We start from the raw sequence: 20,263 nt of genomic DNA, 5'->3' as shown, positions 1-20,263 counted from the left end.
ATCTTTTCAAAGTGAATAAGAATGCTATTATTTTAATATTAATTAGCTGTCTGCAATTCTAATCTGCTCTGAAACTAAACAACAGGATTTGTCATTTTACCATAAATCTATTAACATGCTATTCATGATTATTTTCTTGTGAAAAGGATGCTGTTAACATTAGTGTAAATGTGCACATAGGGATTATTAACCATTACTACATTTGGACTAAAGTACTAGCTTCTAGACATGAAAAGAAAGCTAAAATATAAGTGCTTCTGTTCTACTTGAAATAAATTACCATGCTACCACAAATTCCCAGCAGGGAAAGGGAAGGAAAGACATAAATTTCTGCACAAGGTGCAGAGTGTTTAATGTTTTTTTGTGCGATAGCAGTGGGACAGTTCATTTTGTCAATGTGGTGACAAAGAAGCAGGAAAACAGGACTTTTCTCCTTTCTTTGCCAATGGGCTGCAAGGCCTATCAGAAATGTGTTTTCTTTAAAAGGCAGAATACAGGAAGGATTATGTAAAATGAGCAAAAGCCATAGAGTTCCAGTTGAGAGCTGAACTTCCTGAAAGGTCGAGGTGTTTGGGGTTTGTTTGAAGCTTATCTTTTTGTCTCTCTGCAGTTCCAGTAAGGGTTCTTTCCCAGCTGGGCAGCGGCAGTAGCTCTGCTCTCACAGTGCCCCAGAGAAGGGGCCATTCAAAGCAGACCGCCACAACAGCAGGTCATGGCAAGAAAGCATCCTCTTCCTCATAATCCACAAACCTGTTGGAACTAGAGGCTCATCTAGAAGACTTCAGTAGCTTTGCTGAACTGAACAACTTCCTCCAGGTAGGACTTCTACTTGCCAAAGAAAACAATATAACTACAAAACTATACTCTAGCTGAAGGTTGCTTCTCCAAACTGACAGAGGAGTGTTTAGAAAATGTGATTCTTCCTCCTCATTTGTGCTCTTTCCAACATCTGTGTTAATCAAGGTTACTGTGAGGTTACCTTTTAATCTGCCATGGTTGCACAGCTTTGCACTGACAGCAGAGGAGCCAGCTTGCTTTCACCATTAAAAGCAGATTTTTGCAAGAAGTAGAAATTCCTCTAGCTACTTTCCCTATAGTTTTCCTTTTGGACATCACAAGACAGTAAAAGTAGTCAAGCTTTTTCCCTTGTCCCTGCTCCCAGAAACTCAATGCAGATGAGGGATGCACTCAGCTCTACTTGAATGCAATATATTCATAATCGTGCTTCTATTTTTGTAAGGTGGAAGGGATGTGGGCTCTGGATCACTGGTGGTTGGAGCTGATTATTCTCGAGACAGCTCAATACAAAAGTTGTCTATTCCCCACTTTCCTGGTGGTGACAGTGTACTAGTCTATGTGACAGTTGATTCTGTAATATGTAAGAAGTAGCTTCTGTTCCCATCCTGCCAGAAAAGATTACGTTGAATGGCTGAGTCAATGAATTTATCAGGTAAAGAGGAAGCTGACACTGATAACTCATCTGCTGCTAAAATTAAGAGTGTGAGTCCCTGTTTAATAGTGGCGGCTATAAAACACGTTGAAATATAAGGAGCAGCTAAAGATCAAGTGACATTTGAACTTGTGACTTTCTGGTTTATGCGAACCTTCCTTGGAGGCTGTTAGATTGTCTGACAAAAAGTTTCTGATACACCTGTGAAATAAGAAACTGAAACATGGGCTGTCCCAGTAGCTTTCCTTCAGGTGGCAGCTGTAATTTCCTTTTGTAAATATAAGGGAAGTTCTAGCTTTCTGAAGGTAAGCTCTGCCTGAACTACCAAAATTGCAAAGCTGCAATTACAAGTCATGGAAATGCTGATAGAAAAAGTTCCCTACCATTTGTTTCTTACTCCTGCCTATTCTGCTTTGTAAACAAAAGTCCTCATAAACTGTCAAAATGCTAGGTATTGATTTTTGTGAGTCCCTTCCAACTCAGGATATTCTGTATGATTCAAACATAAGACCAGCCCTGTTTGCCCTTTCATTACCGAGATGCTTCAGACAAACAGTTAGTGACATTTAAAATAATGAAGTGACCAGAGACAAATGTTTAAAACAGCTCAGTTTGTATGGACTTGCTTCATCTCTGTGCTCAAGAAAGGTGGAGGGCTTGGTGCAGACTGTACTGTAGAAGCAGCACAAAGAGTGCTCAAATCTTTCACTGCTATGGGTCTTCATAATCCCCATCTTTTAACACATGGTTCACAGAGCCAGAGTAGTAAGAGGGATTTTTAATATAAACTGGCTTTCTGAATCCTGAAATGTTAATCAGCTTGGTATTTCATTTTATTTCTTTCATACTTAAAGCTTATTCTACTCTTGTGTGAACTGTAAAGCTTTTATTGAAAAAATGAATGAGATGAATGAAAAAGGAAATATATGGTATATAATTAGCTTTGGTGGAGTTAAAAATTGGAGTGGCATAGTATAGGATATCATCCTGAATTGTCAAGGGAGGAACTAGATGATCAAACAGTTTTATTCAATCTGTAATTTCAAGGATACTGCGAATAACTGCCCTTTGGTACATCAGCAAAATGATTGCTTAGTAATAGATGAGGAATTTGATTTAAAGGTGACCTTTAATTGATGTAATCATTTCAGAATGTCATTCCAGAATAATCTTATGTAAAATAAGATATAAACATAGAATGATACTTATTTACTGTCTTTTACTTGGATGATTAAAAATAAAACATCATTGCTTCTGCACAGAAAATTGTGTGAGGGAGATACATTGAAATTCAAAGTGCAGGTCAGTGTTTCTGATAGAAGCAATGTGTCACAATTAAAAGGAGAAGAACATCAGAATTGCTGAAAAAAATAAATCACAACAAATATACTTCAGTATATTTATGTTAACTTACAAAATCAGATTAAATTGCTTATTTCGTCTGTTTCCCTAATTTTTTTTTTAATGCTGCATTGACTTTTCAAATTTAGTGCAACTTTGATACCATTAAAGGACAAGTTAGTTAGCTCATTAAATTAAATTTCAATTCATACATTTTTTCCGACAAAAATAAATAATCCAAATATTTCAATCCAGGCAAATCAAATGTGATTTTCAGTTAGGGAAACAGAACGTTCTGTAAGAATTTAAATCCACAGAGTGGTTTGGAATATTTTTAGAAGAAAATCCCAATTTAAAGTCAACCTTATATTTGGTCCTTTCTTACTTACACTCTTTCCAAATAATACCAACAGCAATATGTAAATGAGTGATGGCAGAATGGCATCTTTTTCATGGTGTCACCTTTTTTCATGATGACACCTTTTTCATGGTGTCATTTTGTGTCTGTTCAATGTCCACTCACTTAACAATGCCAAAGAAGGGTTGTATATAAAGCCAGGAAGACAACAGCAGACTACCTGCAAACCCAACACTTGCCATATCCAGTTAACTTACACACAAAGACACGAATATATAATTTATGATGGCTGTTCTTTGAAAGAGAGGTGGGACTTCTCACTTCCAACCTTTATAAGCATGTATAAATTAATATTATGGAGTGCAGGTATGTGTGTACTGCTGCATCTGTACATGGCTGAAATTGTCAGCATCTGTTACTATACGGTTCCTCCCATGGAGATCCCAGTACAGGATCAGGGCATATGAACTGAACCAAAGGCAACAAATTATTTCATTAAACCTCCCTGAAATCTAGTAAATAAAATCCCTTTATCCATTATTGACCCGGGCTGGCTTTTTCAAGTGAGCTGTTTGTGATGGGATCACCTTACCATTAATAATTTTCTGAGTCATGAAGTTAAATCATAGACATCTTTCTTCATTTCCTTCTCAAAAAGGAGAGACATCTTTTTTCCTCCTTAAAAGGTCTAATCATGATCTCATTAAAAACAATAGCAAAACTTCATCAATTTAATCAAGCAGGTGTTGCTTTTTTTAATTTTTTTTTCCCTGTTAGTGATTGGTGATATCCCCTTTAACAAAGTATTTAACAGATTTTTTTTTGACTGTAAGAATAGATGTCATCTACCTGTTAAAGAGACCCTCAGCTTACTTAAAACCATCTCTTTGAAGATTTATACTTGAAAAATCTTAGCATCTGTTTAAAACGAAACCCTATTTTAGCTAAGTTTTCACAGCTGAATTTTACTGGACTTGTTCTGCCACTATAACTCAGTACTAACTATGTTATCTTCAGATGCAGAAATGTTGTGTCACCGTAGTACAAAGAATTAACCACACAGGAAATGGTACTGCAAAGGGCTTGATATTCAGCAAAGCCTGAGGCCACCACAGGCCTCGTTTTAAACATGGAGTGTTTCCACAATTGCTGGATTGATTCGTGGGCACACACACATATGTACATAATCTAGGGGATGAGGAGCAGAGTGTTCCAAAGTCTGATGGATCCATCCTCTGGGCTTCATTCTACATGCCCCTTTCATTTCAAAATTGTCTTCAGTGTGTTTAATACTCTGTAGCTTTTCCCTCTTCACATCTTCAGTTTTAACCAAGTTTCATTATCCACTCAGAAAACAGAAAGTTCAAGTTTAAAGCCTTACTTTGATCTGAGATGTCATAACATAAACAGATGCAAATACTTCTTTGGTGACCACAGATCTGTCTGTAAATCTCCTGTTGAATCAGAGCTAAAAATAATTATGATCTGTGTTATTTGGCGTAATTCACTTCTTCACTTTTATACTCTGGGAAAACAGAAAAATATTCCTAACTTTAAGGAATTTGTCTTATTAAGATGTGTCATAGCTAGTTCATTATAGATCTCAGTGCTATGGGGTGGCAAGGGGGATTCTAAACTCTGTTTTAAAGTATTTAGAAAGGGTAGAATTTTGTTCTCTGTTTGCTTTTGCTCAACAAGGAAAGAGTATGAGTCACTGTGATAAAGTTTGCCAGGATTAGCCTACTCAATTCACCTCTTTTACAAGGATATTCCTTTAGGTTTCAGAGATGAGGGTACAGCTTAACTATTTTGTTTCACTACTTCCTTCATCCTGGGAGCTGTATCAATTCAGCATTAATACTGTCCTTTCACTACTACATCCCAATGGGCAATGGCAGCAAGAGTTATATGATTAATGGTTTTAGAAATAATTGTTGAAATCCTAAACTACTATTAAAGTAGCCAGCCTAAAATAAGTATATATATGTATATATTACTGTGCAGCAAGATACCTCATAAAATGTGTTGCCAAATGCACAGATTTAACTGTGCCAAACTAAACTGTATACATAATGTTGACTATAGAACATAGACCTTGCCTTTCTATCACTTGTATTAGTCACGTTCCAGAAGGTTCACCATCTTGTACATAAAAGATACTCCTCTACTGTATAAAAGCTATACAGTGTGCCACAAGATTGTATCTCTTATATAAATGAGAAAGCATAGGAGTATTTTTTGAAATGATTTGTCACAAGAATCCCAGAAATGCTAAAGTTCGGATCTACAAGGAGAGCTTTGGGCCAAAGATAAGTACCTAAATTCTTCATACACTGAAAACGGGTCATTATGGTCTTAAGAATGGGGTATGTTGTCACAAACACAGTGAGCAGAAGTTCACTCAAGCCAACTGGCAGAGACTCCTGTACTGTTGAAATCATGTGGCTCTCTGGGATTAGGCTCAAAATACACTGTTAGATATTTCCTCTTGGATTAGCCATTAGTTACTTAGGTACAACAAACTGATTATTTCTGGCTTTTATTTTCTTTAAAACATTATCACATGAGAGAGTAGGAAAAGTGACTTCTCTTTCCTTCTCAGTCTAAGGCTTGTTAGGCCTCCAAATTCTCTTTCAGCAGAGAGTTTTCCCCACTAACTATAGACTAGAACACGTCAAATGTGTTCTCTCCCCCTTGTTGAAGCAGAACCACCATGTCACAGCGAGCTCAAGGTTCATGACACTAAAAAGAAAATACCCACATAGGATTGTGGATGTCATGTCATAGTGATATGAAAGTCAGGTGTCCAAGAGTTCATTTCTTTCCCCAAAACTGTTCACAAACTTTGCAAAAATCATTGAATAAATATACAATTCAGCTTCTTCACCCATCAATTAAAAAATTAAATTATAGAGAGGATGCCACTGTATTTCATGCTGAGTTCAAGATTACAGGTAAGTATTAGCTAATCTCTGGAGATGGCTTTGGAATGTATTGCTGAAAACATACTGGTCTGAAAGTTCTCAGTCTGGATGAACTTGTACCAGGTCTCTCACAGACTTGTGAAATGCTTGAATTTAAGTACCTCCATTCCATTGAAATTCCATTATAGACATCAGATTTTTCTGGATCCGTGGCTTAGGGCCATACTCTGTTCCTGTACCTAAAAGCAATGGATTTCTTATTTGAGCACAATTCAAAGTGTGAAGACATTCAGAAAAATACTTCACAAATTTTCAGCATAAATAAACTTTTGGCTTGGAATGCTCTGATTCAAGGATTTCTCACACCCCACATAGGCAATAATTGCAAAGCATTCATCTCTGGCAAGCATATCTTCCAAAGTAATCGGAATAGAAAGCTACACTTACAAGCTGGACATCGCTTTTGATATTTTTTTATTTTTATTTTTTAGAGACAAAGCTAGCTATCTTTACAAAAAGTAAAGGTTTAACTGGATTTGGACCTAAGTGGATTTCATTAAACTGTCTACCTATTACAGAGATGTTCAGACACAACAACCTGAGACAGAAATGCTCACCAAAACCACTTAATATTAAGTCATGGACGTATTTAACACTAGAAGAGATTCAGCGCCCACTTTTATGAAAATACTTTATCTATACAAAAGAGGCATTGAAGGGAACAGCAAGACACAGCCAATACAAGCAGGTTTCAAATGAACTGTTTTTTATCAGTCATCACTTAAATGAAATAGATCTTCTTTGCTATCCTTTTTCCAAATAATGTGGTTTCTTATGTGGTGTCCACTTGAAAGTGGTATTATCAGCTCGTCATTTCTTACATGGCTTATGACTGTGGAAACAAAACTGACATCAGAGTCTGGATTTCACATCTAAAATATTTCATTTTGTTTCAGAGAATATTTTACTTTTTTTTTTTTTTTTAAATTTTGTTGCTTACTGTGTAAGAGGGCTATTGTTTCCTGTGATTCAGATAAAGAACATGGGAAACAAAAATATCAAGCTCTCGGATTTCAAGAATGCAATTAAAGTTTTCACCTTCAGCAGTGACAGCAGGATTACTGCTGAATATGCTCATCTAAGCAGGTCTTTGAAGCATGGCTGATATGTTTTGGTGGTACAGGAACAAATCATCAAGTAACACATGAGAATCACTGAGCTCTCTGAATTTCCTGTCAAGAATTAGGGACAGAATTGATAAACTGTGGAGATGCAGATTTCAAAAAGCTCCACCTCCTTCTAACAAATACATACTTTTCATAGATTAGTTTTGCTTAGCCTATAAGCAACTGCTGATTTTTACCTTCTACAAGGCAACAAATACGGTTCCAAAAATCTATGAAGGATCAAATCAGTTTTGATAATTCACATCTTTCTTGTTCTTGTTCTTGTTCTTGTTCTTGTTCTTGTTCTTGTTCTTGTTCTTGTTCTTGTTCTTGTTCTTGTTCTTGTTCTTGTTCTTGTTCTTTTGTTCTTGTTCTTTTCTTCCTCTTCCTCTTCCTCTTCCTCTTCCTCTTCCTCTTCCTCTTCCTCTTCCTCTTCCTCTTCCTCTTCCTCTTCCTCTTCCTCTTCCTCTTCCTCTTCCTCTTCCTCTTCCTCTTCCTCTTCCTCTTCCTCTTCCTCTTCTTCTTCTTCTTAGTTTTCTTTATATTTTTAATTATTTTTAATTTTATTTCTGTGTAATTTATATATGACAGAGAATCACCAGTCATTAAATCAACTCTGGAAAATTCCATTCAATTTCCCCTACCTTTCCTTTTCTCCCTCCCCATTCCCCTTGCTTTTCTCACTCCCTTCTCTCTTTCCCCTTCCCTTCATAATATAAAACAGGATAGATACTTTTCTCCTTTCTTTCCTTCCAGATGAAGATACTCCCAGGACTACCAACTTGGTTCAGTTATCAGAGAATGATGTAAATGTATTGGTTGGTCTATTTTAGTACAAGAACAATTTGAAGAACAAACAAAAAACAAACAAACAAAACAAAACCAAACCTTCAGACAAAATATTTGTTAGGCTGCAGGGAAAAAAAAAAGGTTGAAAATTCAGAGCTGGCATGATCAAATCAGATCCCTCAACCTGACACCAAATGTATAAATAAGACATTGCAAATGTATCATTCATTACCCTATTCTTTACTGTCAGCATCTTTCATGTAAAAGTTTTATGTACTAACTTCTTAACCTGTTTTTCCTTGTGGACTTCAGAGTATTCATCTTACTCATTTATTCATTCCTTTAGGAAGATGTGATCAGAAATATGGTAAATTTCTGTCTTTCACCAAAATTTCAGGTTGCCTAGGAGTTTTAAATGATAAGGGATGCTATAAAATGCTGTTACTTGGCCTTTTAGGGATTTAGGGATGTTTACAACCCTGTCCTCAGGCTGTGAATGCAAATGGACTTACTCATCACTTGGTGGTTTTATCTACAACAGATCCTGGAGCAGCTCAGGCACTTCAGTGAATGTGGCTTTGGCAGAGTTTTGGTTTAAGAAGTGTGATTCAATATATGACATTCAAGATATCTTCAACAATTTATTTGAAAGAGGGCAAAGGCTTTGACAAGCTGATGTGGGGGTTGTTTTTCCTCTGCTCTTGGATGCCAAAAACTTACAATGACTGAATTTTCAAGATAAATACTGTTGTAGAATTTGCACACAAAAAAAGAGGTGTCCAAAGTTTTTGATTCCTTTACTATTATGCAGTCTCTCTGATGAAACTAATTCTGCATAGCTTGTGTTATATACAGCATAGAATTTCTATTCCTGCCACGTTTCCTTTCTTTTCTTTCCTTATCATATTATATTTAAAGTTTTTCTTTTCTCTGTAGCTAATTATATATCCTATGTCTATGTGTTTAAGCAAAAACATTTAGTAATATCTTTCAGCACCGCTTCATGTCTTTTTTTCATGGGGATCTCCTGTACCTGTCTTAGCGAAAACACAGTTTATTTCTTTACAAAGCAGCTTACTTTAAAGCTGTGAAAACAAGAAGGAGATTGTATTTAATGGATGAATAAATTAAGTTGGAAGCTTTTACTGAAATGCGTAGCCACAGAATATATTGTCATTACTGTATCTGCCTCCTGGAGATCATTTGGATTAGCTGTTTGCTATATGAATTAATTACTTAAAAAAATAACTATTTTCCCATCTGTGCATAAAGTCCTACAGTGCAAGTAACATTACAACCAATTGAAATGATATAGTTAGTATCCATATGTCACATAAACAATTCCTACTGATGTTAGCAGAAACACTGCAGCTGTATGAAAAGAGGCTAATATATGAACACTGAATTCTGGGGTAAGGAAAAAATAATAATAATTGCAATGGAAGAATGAAACTACAAGCCTGATTCTGCTTCCTTGCAATCATTTGGATTTTTATGACTTCTTACTAGCTTATGTCCCTAAAATTTAAATTGGAAGAACTAAAGGGGTAGTTTAATTCAGAGGAAAAAAACATGACCTTCAAAAACATGCCACAGATGAATAAGAAACTTTTAAAATATCTTATTTCGGTGTTCAACCTTAATTTCTTCACATGGTGTTTTTATGCAAATCAACATTTTATTCTTCTAAAGACTTATAGTCAAATTCTGATTAAACATGCCTTGCAAGTTGCATGCTTGTTGCATAGGATTAGAGACTGGCTCAACAAGATGTCTTCCATCATCTGTTCAATTAAAAAGATCCAGTGGGGAGATCTGAGGATAATTTTGTGAAACAAGTTGGCATTTCAGTAACATTTTCTATTGCTTCATTGCCTTGAGGAAAAAAAAAAAAAAGTGATTGAAAGGAGAAGATAAGAAAATATATGGTGAAACTTCAGCACTGGCAATAATTAAAATATTTTCTGAAGAAATTAAGAAAAGCAAGAACATAAAGACATAAAAGTTACATTTATGCCAAAGGTTTATCTTGTCCTAAATCCTGCTTCTGACAATGGTCAGTAGTAGAAGCCCTATAAGATCGGAGTCTGTAAAAGTTCTCCAGTCTATTCTCCAAGATATCCACAGCTTGGGACTTGAGGTAAGTTTATATGTAGAAAATTGTACTTTAGAGTTACCACTGGGCCCAACCCTCATGCATTTATCATTAAAAACAAACAAACAAACAAACAAAACACCCAATTTAAATGTTTGGCTTCCACAACATCCTGTGGCAATGAGTTCCATAATTTTATTATACATCATGAGAAAAACTTCTTCCTTTCGTTTGTTTGTCCCCAAGGGAAACAGGAGCAACTGAAAAGGCACTGTATTAAAGGCACTGTATTTACCCATTAATGGTAAATTACACTAGAAGACTTTTATTACACTTATTTTTTGCACTTGCAGAGCTGCATAAACATAATGGTTCTGACCACAACTTTGCAGCAAGGAGGGTAAGGGAGTGGTTACAGTACAGTCTGAAGACTGAGCTGAATTTTCGCAATGGAGGGAAAGCAGAGAAGTCTGTGCTTGTAATGTGTCTTACGGCTGCTCCTCTTGTCAATATCCTCTTTTCATTTCTGGATATCTGTGCACCACAAACCAATGCCAGATGTTTATCCACATGTATTCAGTGAGAAATTTAAGTAATTGAAAAAAAAGATGTATCTCATGTACATTCCACTGAAGAGCTCCAGCCTGATATTGAAATACATGAACAGGAAATTATATGGATCCTAGATGCAGACCAGAATACAGCCTGTGGTGTAGCAAGCAGCATGCTTTCATACACTGTGGTTTGTCCTTTTTGAAGTGGTCATGTAATGAGCTGAAAATATCCACATGTTTAGATAGTAAACATGCATGTAAGACTGCTGGTAGTGAATTTCTTCTTTGAAGAGTGTGAGTTGCTAAATGGACAGCTACTGCCTGACACCCTCACACCTTCCCTTTCTAGAAACAACACCCAAACAACAATGCTTCTCCTCAAACTTATTCCAACATTTCTATTTACCAAATACAAAACAAATGTGCTGTACTTACTTTTTCAATGCCTGAATGATTAAATCTTCACACTATAAAACTACTAACCACAGAATTTTAAAATTGGCATTACTTAATTAGTTAAGTGTTTTCAGACAGAAAACAGGTCTTCATAGCCAAAGTTGAAGGAATTAAGGCAGTGGCGGTACTTTGAAATGTAAGCTATATTCTGTAAGCTTTGATTTTCTATAAAAATAACAGTCTTTCATCAAACTAGTGCCTTTATGGGGCAGATTTTCAAGGCTTTTCCTAGGCTTGGAAGGGAAGACTAGAGTACACTGTATCAGGTAGAAAATTCTGGTTTTACAGCTTTTGGCTGCATGTAAAGATTCTGTTAAGTAATAGATAAAATATGAGTATTGCAAGTAATTGATGGAGAGAGGGAGATAGAAATATTGCTCCGAGTTTCCAATCAATTGCTGTTGCTTAGACCCATTCTAGGAACCTGAGGGCCTGGAAAGCATAAAATAATAGGAAGCAATTGCAGCTGAAAATCTCTGGTGTTTAGGAATGCACATTAGGCAGTTTCACATTATCATTCTTTTATTTTTTGCATTACTTCATGTAGTTCAAATCACCTCTGTATTCCAGTATCCTAGCTTCTGTAGAAACATGTTTTACCAGAAAAGCCCTCTTCTACATAACTGGCAGAGAGTAAAAGAAGAAGGAGGTAACAGACATAGACTTGTTACATGGACTTGTTATCATATCCGTGTTTGTTTATTAGTAGTATTTGACAAACAGTGGTATAATAATGATAGCAACAATTTATGTAAACTACTTGTCAAATCAGAGAAAAATTTTCCATAGTCTTGACAACTGAAAGGAATCCACGGAAGATGTTTGTAAGGAACTTAAATATAGTTCAGTATACTAGAACACCAAGAAGTAAGGGATGATAAAAGTTTCTGCACTTAAGTTTCTTACTCCTTATTCTATAATTCTATACAGTCTTTCTACAAACTGTTATCATGCAATCTGTCTATATACAAATATAACTCTTTTGGGATAATGCCCCTGAATTAATTATTATGCATGAAAGTAAACAAAACAAACAAACGAACAAAATCTCTCCTTCTAATTCAAAAAGATAATTCACTAATATGACTGACCAAATACAAGGTCTTATGAAAGACAACAATCTCACACCAAACATGACTATGACTCTCAAATCTGAATAAAAAAATGAAAGTTTGGTCCTTGCAGAGACAAGGAGGTATTTGCTACTTAGAAAAAACAAGTGATCATAGAATCATAGCATCATGAACTATCAAGTTGGAAAAAAACCATGAGGATCACCGAGTCCAATTCCTAACTCCACGCAGGGCAACCTAAGAGTTAAACCATATACCTAAGAGCATTGTCCAAATATGTCTTGAACATGAAAAAGAAGCCTCCAAGAAAGTGAAGGAAATCTTTTTTCAGTTGAGAAAATTTGTGAGGCTAATTCTTTTATTTAAAAACGGAGGAAATGATTTTGAAAGCAAGGGATAAAAGCCTGTACTTCACAGAAGACTTCAAGAGCACCGTGCTGCAAAGTCTTGCATAACCAGTGCACAGTAAGTATTCAAAGGATAAGCTCCTGAAGGACCCCTGCAATGTAAAGTTCTCAGGGGTTTCCAGCAGAGGCCCCCTCCAGCTGGTATTGCTTCAGATAGATAAAGATATGCTATGACTACCATCTTTTGGGAAGCTGAGAGCAAGTCACACAAGTACATGGAGAAAGCCCTAACCTACACATCCTTAAAACATACAGATCAGTGTAACTTCTTTTCAATTCACTTATGTATTAAAAAAAATAAAATAAAATAAAAATAAAAAAACTTGTATAACTGTATTATCTGTTTTGAATACTGTGACTTTATTTATCTGTTACCTTAATCTAACTTAAAGTATTATATTAAGGTAACTGTATAACAGAAGTCTCTTTAGGAGGTGTGGAAAATTTATAAACTCGGGAAATGGGACACCTTCTAACTGCCCTATCTCTATAGTATTTCCTCTGCTGTATTCAAAAAAAAAATAATAGAGGACATCTGAGCTTCATAAACCAGTGGCAAGTTCCCATTAGAGTTAAGAGAGGTATCTTCGCATGCAGCAGGATGTTGGGATATATGCTTGAACTCTAAAGGTCAAAAGAAACACTTGACATGACCTCTGCAAAGAACACAGATCTAGATACTGTTCAGACCATCTGTCCTATGCTGATGTCTGTAAAGGCAGGCTTATAGTATAGCTGATCTACATTGCACTTCACAGACCCCTTCTCTCCACACTGTATGTGTGATGTTTCTGCACTCCTAATATATCCATCCATACAGCTCAAGTGCCTGGAGCTGGACAGTACACATGGTGTATTTGTTTCCCTTGGCCATTCTGGATGTCCTATCAAGTAATAACTGAGCTGGGATGATTACAGCTGTTTTTGGCTTGCTTTGCTAACCCTTTTATCATTTTAAATAGATGTGATTTTAACTAGCTTCTAATTTAAGCTGTTTGAAAATGCGATCATGTGGTGTTAAGTTTGACATGGGCTGCCTATGTCAATAGCAGTTACTGCGTGACAGTGTTTGGCACACTGACCCTTGGAAGGAAACTAGAAAATAGCTTTTGATTATCTGAAATAAGCAGGCATAATGGAAACAGTCATTTTATGGTGCCAAGCTGAATAGACGCAGAACAAATTAGAAACTCCCGTGGTCTAAACCTTACTGTGCCACTGTCTCCATTTGGCACCTCCAAGCTCTAGCTTCCTTTAGGAGAATGGGGATTAGCTCATGTTTACATCTGAAGAAAATAAATCCTTGTCTCTAAGTGTTCCCAATACGTCTTTTTTATTCAACTTACTTATTTGGGACTGGGAATACTTTTGTTAAAACCAGCAACAATGAAGTAAGTATCAAGTAGAACCAGTCTGTAAAAAAAAAAAACATGTTATAGAAGACCAGCTTTATGCACCAAAGCTCTTAGAACTCAATAAATCAAGAAAACAAAAAATATTTTTAGATTAATCACGTCTTGAAAAAAAAATCAAACCACAGCCTAGGGTATTTGGTCATTTGCAAAGATATTCTAAAACCAGTCATAGAGTGTGTTTCAACTTAAGGCAATTACATTTTTGTAACTACTGAAGGATGGCAAATAAAATCAACTTTTAGGCATATTTCGTATTCAGCTTGGTCTGTTGCTTGGTCCTTGTGTTTTATGTAAAGTTTAAATTAGTTTTTGTTGAAAATGCAAATTGGTAGTTGAAATTAATCAAAAGAGGTGTGTTTTTGTTGTTGTTGTTGTTTTGATTTGTTTTGTTTTGTTTTCCCTATACTCTCTAGTATAATTAAGTCAGAAAAAATACAAGCTCTGTGTATTTGCCAGTTTCTGAATAAATGCAGTAGGCTGCAGCTGGTATACTTTAGCTTAAACTCCATGCTATTGGTATGCTCCAAGTACATTGCTGCAGTGTGTCCACATTAGTGTGGAGATACTCAGTTGAACATCCAGATAAATTTACCTGTAAATATAAACGGAAACATTTGCCTTAACCACAGTTATCTAAGCAAAGGCAGTGGCACATTCTTGAGCATCTATGTACATTTTAACCATCAAATACTACTTTGGTCCCAGTACCAAAGTAGTCTGAGAATAGAGGAGGGTTAAGGATTCTGTAGCATCTGCTTGGACTTAAGTGTTTAAACGCCACCTGGGTTGCACTCAAAGTGTTTAAATCCTGTTATGGGTCTGCCTGAAATATTTGAGAATTCCAGTCTAACTTTCTGTACAGGCAGCAATATTCATATGGTTACAAAGCACTACATTATAAAAAGCTAACATAAAGTAGATAGGGCATTATTTCTCTTGAATAAAGGTATTGTATTTTACTAATAAAATACTTGAAATATGCAAACTGCTGTTTTTGTTTGTCTGTATCATCACATTACAAATAAATTTCCAAATATATCTGACTTCTATATATCAGAATATTTCATTATCCAGCTCAGCTAAGTGAAGCAAGTTCAATATTCTCTAGAAAAGTATCTGTACTTGGAAAGTGCTACCTGAAAGGACTTGTTATTTTAATAATCACTGGTAACTTTAAATAAGTTTTAAATCTTTCAGCTGCTACACTACAATTTCTTTTATAGATGCTTGTTTGACAGATGATTGCAAAACCTTGTGTAAACTAGCTAAAAACAAACAAACAAACAAACAACAACAACAAAAACAAAACCAGGTTGCTGGTTCCATTAAAAATTCACTTGCAAAATGTAATGATGTACAAAGCACCTAAAGCTACTCAAGTCTGAAAATAACCACATCCAGCTTCATATTTTGTTAACAACATCAGGAATGCTGTTTACTTCCCTCTGCATTATATATGTTACACAGCATCAGCATTTGGAGGAAGGCAATTTAACATGCAACCGATATCACAAAACTCAAAAGATATTTGCATATGCATAGATTAATAGCATCATGCAACAGGTATGCATCATGCTAAACCTATTTTCCATTTTACATCATATATATCATTCACATATACGTATAATATGTCCACATACACAACACTTTCTACAGTTACTATGAGCAGTGACTTGTCACTTAGCTATTTGTTTTCTAAAGTTTTAAAGGAAACATAATTGTGTGCTCTGTGCTTTCCTAGCAAAGTTGATAAAAATGCATTGAAATAATAATGATCCATTATACCACATTGTGAAGAATGTAGGGACATTGTCAAAGTATGCAGGGATGCAACAAGGAAGGCCAAGGCCCATTTAGAATTATATCTGGCAAGGGATTTCAAGGACATCAAGAAAGGCTTCTTCAAATACATCAATAGCAAAAAGAAGACTAGGGAAAATGTGTGCCCATTGCTCAGTAGGGTGGGTGCCCTAGTGATGAAGGATACAGAGAAGGCAGTTACTGAATGCCTTCTTCGCTTCAGTCTTCGCTGCTAAGACTAGCAGTCAGGAATCTCAGACCCTAGAGACATGAGGGGAAGTCTGGAGAAAGGACTTTCCCTTTGTTGAGGAGGATCAGGTTAGAGATCACATAAACCTGACACCCACAAATCCATGGGCTCTGATGAGATGTACCCATGAGAGCTGAGGGAGATGGCCAGTGTTATTGCTAGGCCACTCTTCGTCATCTTTGAAAGGTCACAGAAAGTAGGAGAGGTGCCTGAGGACTGAAAGAAAGCCAGTGTCACTCCAGTCTTCAAAAAGGGCAAGAAGGAGGACCCAGGAAACTACAGGCCAGTCAGCCTCACGTCCATCCCTGTAAAGGTGATGGAACAGTTCATCCTCCTGTCTGGATGCCTACCTGGGCAACCTGCTCTAGGGAACCTGCTTTGGCATGGGGGTTGGACCACATGATCGCTTGAGGTCCCTTCCAACCCCTACAGTTCTGTGATTCTGTGATCCTGGATGTCATCTCTAAGCATGTGGAGGAAAAGAAGGTGATCAGGAGTGGTCAGCATGGATTCACCAAGGGGAATTCATGTTTAATCAAATCTTAAAGCCTTCTATGATAGAATGACTGGCTGGGTAGATGATGGGAAAATAGTGGATGTTGTTTACCTTGACTTCAGCAAGGCTTTCAGTGCTGTCTCCCATAACATCCTCATAGGCAAGCTCAGAAAGTGTGGGTTAGATGAGTGAACAGTGAGGTGGATTGAGACCTGGATAGATGGCAGAGCTCAGGGTTGTGCTCAGTGGTGTGCAGTCTGGTTGGAGTCATGTAGCTAGTGGTATCCCCCAGGGGTCAGTACTGGGCCCAGTCTTGTTCAATTTACTTATCAATGACCTGGACGATGGAACAGTGTACCCTCAGCAAGTTTGCTGATGTCACAAAACTGGGAGGAGTGGCTGATACACCAGAAAGCTGTGCTGCCATTCAGAGAGACCTGGACAGGCTGGAGAGTTGGGCAGAGAGGAATCTCATGAAGTTCAACAAAGGCAAGCACAGGGTCCTGCACCTAGTGAGGAATAACACCAAGCACCAGTACAAGCTGGGGGCTGAATTGCCGTAGTGCAGCTCTGCAGAGAGGAACCTGGGAGTCCTGGTGGACAAGTTAACCAGGAGCCTTGTGGCCAAGAAGGCCAATTGTATCTTGAGGTGCATTAGGGAGAGCATTGCCAGCAGGCTGAAGGAGGTGATCCTGCCCCTCTGCTCAGCCCTGGTGAGGCCACACCCGGAGCATTGTGTGCAGTTCTGGGCTCCCTAGTACAGGGGGGACATGGAGCTACTGGAGCGAGTCCAGAGGAGGGCTACTAAGATGACCAGGGGACTGGATCATCTGTTATACAAGGAGAGGCTGAGAGAGCTGGGTCTGTTTAGCCTAGAGAAAACTGAAAGAGGACTTTATCAATGTATATTCAAGAGGATGGGGTGAAACTCTTTTCAGTTGTGCCCAGTGACAGCACAAGAGACAACGGGCACAAGCTGAAACACAGGAAGTTCCATCTGAATATGAGAAAATGCTTCTTTACTGTGAGGGTGACAGAGCACTGGAACAGGTTGCCTGGAGAGGCTGTAGAGGCTCCTTCTCTGGAGATATTCAAAACCCGCCTGGATGCCATTCTGTGCAATGTCCTCTAGGTGACACTGCTTAAGAGAGGGTTTGGATTAGATGGTCTCCAGAAGTCCCTTTGAACCTCAACCACTCCATGGTTATGTGATCTTTGTAAATCTAACCATCTAACCATATAAATCTAACCATGTGTGTGGTTCTTTTTTTGGAAAGTAGAAGCATATGATTTTATTTATTTATTTAACAACATTTGCTTTCATATTATATTTATTAAACAGTTTCAGTCAAGCTATACCCTGTTATTTAAATAAAAGTGTATCGAAACCTCCTTATGTTTGTTTAGGCCCAAGTGGATCTATCAGATCTACTCTTATGCCACCAGCTTAGCAACTTCAAACTATGACGCCATTCTTTTCATATTTCAACTTCTTTATATTGTATCTATATATGCAACACCTTTTGACAGTAAGAAAATACCATTATTCTCATTTTGCAGAGGAGAAAATCAAATCCTTACATCTCTGGTTCATATAGTAAGTCAGTTAAATAAATGCACCCTATCTGGTAAATGTGCCCTCTCTGGTTTATCATATGCATCTAAGACAGGTCCACCCTTTCAGACTGTAGAGATGACAGCAGTAAGTTAATGGCCAAATATTGATGAGGGTACACTACTAATGTGCCAATCTGAATATGATCCCTACATAGAAAGCAGGTAGTATTAGCACAACAGCTGACAGAGGAATCTGGCTGGTGCACTGGGTTGACGAAATATATTCTTTCACCACTTGTCAGTTCTATAAAATCAATTCAATTAAAAAATAAATAAATCTGGATGCATTACACTGTTTCACGAGTATAATAGTAATAGGCTCAAACAACTGGACTCCAAACTCCCAAATGGCACTGACTTATCTCACATTTTGCCATAAGATTCAAACTATCTCGACAACTAAAAATAAATGTTGTTAAAATAATGCTGGCATTAAAATAGAAGAAACAAACACAGAGACATAGGAAATGAGTATCTGAGGGTGAGGGAGACTCATAGCTTCATACTATAAATATGTTGCAGAGAGATGAACAGTCAGAAATAAAAGATAGGTTAACTAAGACAGACAGCCCAAGACATTTCTAATCCCTACATGAATCCACAATGCTTGACTGAGTTTTGCTCCTAGTCTGCACAGCGTAACGCAGCTCCTGGAGTGTTGAAACACCATAACATAAACAGATAGTTCATAAACTTAACAAAGTCAATCTATTAAAGAAATGTTAAATGCATTTCTGTAACACTTTAGATGTTGTAACAAGCTAAACACTAAAAATATGATCCACTAAATATCTTTTGGTATCAGATTCATTACAATTTACACACACGTTTGATAAACATGTATAGAAAATTACAGAAAAGAAATTTCAGACCTATTTTATCTATTTGATTGAGCTTAAATGGTAAGCACAGTAAGATTTATAACAACAACAACAAAAGTTGTTTTGGCCACTTCAAAAGACACATACTAACCTCTGAGGCTTAGAAAAACTCTGATTAACATAACAAATCATTAAAAGGTGGGATAACACAGAGTTATTTTTAAAACATTTTCTGAAGCTCAGCAGATGCAAATGCATATTAATGTATATATAAATTTATATAAAATACATATATGGATAAAAATCATCAGCTACATGTATTTTTTAAATACCCTGGGCACTTTAAATATTCACCAGCTTTACTCCTTCAGTATCTGAGGAAGACATATTGTTAACTTCTAATTAGTCTGACTGTATCAGCATTGGCAAGCAGTGTTGCAGGTCGGCAGTTTTGGCATTAGAGCTCATTCATGGTTTGCTGAGCCTTTCAGCATTTGCTCAGACAAAATTCCCTGCTAGTGCTGATGCATCCATGTCTGAAGGAGGTTTGGTACACAAACTTTGAGAAATGTAGAAATATTAACTAAGAAAAACCTGCCTGAAGATGAAGATACCTGCTTTTCTTTGAACTGTCCTTTGACTTGTGTTGGGAGGGACTGCTGTAAAACCCCGCTGGAGGAACAGGAGCCATGGACCTCTAGGAGGTCCCCAGCATCCTGAGGAAGTGCTTCTGTAGTGCCATGTGCTAGTGTGCAGCACACAATTGTCTCCAGTGACTTTCACTCTCAGTGAGAAGAAAAAGTTTGGGTCATGTTACTGACTCTCAACTGTAAATATAGTGCCCACAGGAACTTGGAGGGCCATAACGCTTCATTCGTGCTGCTGTGATAGGCAAAGGATGGGAAGGGGAAGCCTTCTGACCCCCGAACTGCATGCATATGCAGAAATTGCGAGGGTCAAATCCTTACAAAAATTCTGCTCTCACTGGAATGTAAATAAAGAATATCACACACTCTCTGCACTGCTCTCCTGAATAATGTGTCTGGTCCCCTATAGACCATACACATACAGCAAAACTATCATTAATTTAAAAAACAAACAACAAACAAACAAAAAAAAATGTAAAATGCATGTCTCAGGTAGTCCAGACGAGGAGTAAGACACCTGAAGAGCACCCTACAGAGTAGGATTATTGCAAGTGCACTTGCCAAAATGAGGAGCAGTCTGAGGCTGGGGGTGAGATTTATGAAA

General features: G+C 37.1%; 1 protein-coding gene across 4 annotated transcripts in view; it reads right to left on the bottom strand.

Annotated features, from left to right (window-relative positions):
- Positions 1-20,263, bottom strand: part of ANGPT1 (angiopoietin 1) — a 184,369-nt gene that overhangs the window by 112,899 nt on the left and 51,207 nt on the right. Inside the window, exon 1 of one of the 4 annotated variants that reach the window (XM_083826439.1) lies at positions 13,960-13,977. The exons of the other annotated variants lie outside the window; for them this stretch is intronic. The gene's annotated coding sequence lies outside the window, so the exon portion shown is untranslated. Of the gene's footprint in view, positions 1-13,959; positions 13,978-20,263 lie in introns of those variants that run through there. 4 annotated transcript variants of the gene reach the window in all.

This window comes from Anser anser (genome assembly GCF_964211835.1).
Source record: "Anser anser genome assembly, chromosome: 2".
Taxonomy (NCBI): Eukaryota; Metazoa; Chordata; class Aves; order Anseriformes; family Anatidae; genus Anser; species Anser anser.
This window is presented reverse-complemented; position numbering and strand designations above follow the sequence as displayed.